A 1,450-nucleotide genomic window follows, 5' to 3' on the forward strand; every position below is an offset into this window, starting at 1 on the left:
AGATGAGTGGCTTTAATTTAGATATAAAAGTAAGCTTTTAAAGTTAACTATAAAGAATAGAAATATTTAAAGAATGTCTAAGACTATATACCCATCTTTCCATCCTTTATGGTCCTAGTCTACTCCCTCACCAATGCCTTCTTAGCGGGAGTAACCTTCTTTAGGAGCATCTTACTCCCTCACTAATGCCTCCTTAGTGGGAGTACCTTCCTACTCCCTCGCTAAGGTCCTCTTAGTGGGAGCACGGTCACGTAACCACTTATACTAACATAACTAGGGTGGTCGCTTAGCGTCCCTTAGTGCATTAGCCTCTAGATCCTTTGCTAGGTTCTTCCCGTATATCACCTTTGTCTTCCTATAGTAATTCTGTGTAATTGTAATAGGTAGCCGCCATATAAGAATGGCTAGAACCTAAGTTAGTAAAGGACGTCTAGTCCTTCCTAGGGTTTACTAACTTCTATTAGAAGTTTATTAAGGATTATTTTAAAATAATAGCACCTATGATAGACCTTATAAAAAAGGATAAGTGGGTAGGGTTTAGGAAAGAAGTAAAAGAAGCCTTTAAGTGGCTTAAAGTACTCTTCCTATAGGCACCCCTACTTTAGATGTTTAACCCATGAAGGAAGACTTATGTGGAAATAGACGTATTAGACTACGCATTAGGAGCTGTGTTTACTTAATAATATAAAGATAAGAAATAGAGACTAGTGTTCTTCTATTCCTAAAAGTTCTCTAGGGTAGAACTAAACTACGATGTTCACGACAAGGAACTACTAGGGGTAGTGGATGCCTTTGAATAATAGGAGACGTAACTAATAGGCGCCCTAACTAAGATTAAGGTATGGACGGACTATATAAACCTTATAAGCTTTATAGTAACTAAGAAGCTCAACTAAAGATAAGTTTAATAGGCAGAATTCCTAGCAAACTTTAATTTTACAATTTATCATTAACTAGGAACTCTTAATGGTGTGGTGGACGCACTAAGTAGGAGATCTAACCTAATTAAGGATAAACCTGAACTATATAATATAGTGCTTAGAAAACGAATAGATGGAACTATAGAATATAACTAACCGGAAGAAGGAGTAATAAAACTAGATTATTAGAACCCCTAGATTAAAGTATGAAAGGCGGAACTAAGCTATAGTAGAGCTAGAGTATTCGACTTTTAGGACTATTACTGCCTATCTTATAAGATAGGCAGTAATAGTCCTAAAAGTCGAATACTCTAGCTCTACTATAGCTTAGTTCCGCCTTTCATACTTTAATCTAGGGGTTCTAATAATCTAGTTTTATTACTCCTTCTTCCGGTTAGTTATATTCTATAGTTCCATCTATTCGTTTTCTAAGCACTATATTATATAGTTCAGGTTTATCCTTAATTAGGTTAGATCTCCTACTTAGTGCGTCCACCACACCATTAAGAGTTCCTAGTTAATGATAAATT

Source organism: Paraphaeosphaeria sporulosa (genome assembly GCF_001642045.1).
Source record: "Paraphaeosphaeria sporulosa strain AP3s5-JAC2a unplaced genomic scaffold CC84scaffold_10, whole genome shotgun sequence".
Lineage (NCBI taxonomy): Eukaryota > Fungi > Ascomycota > Dothideomycetes > Pleosporales > Didymosphaeriaceae > Paraphaeosphaeria > Paraphaeosphaeria sporulosa.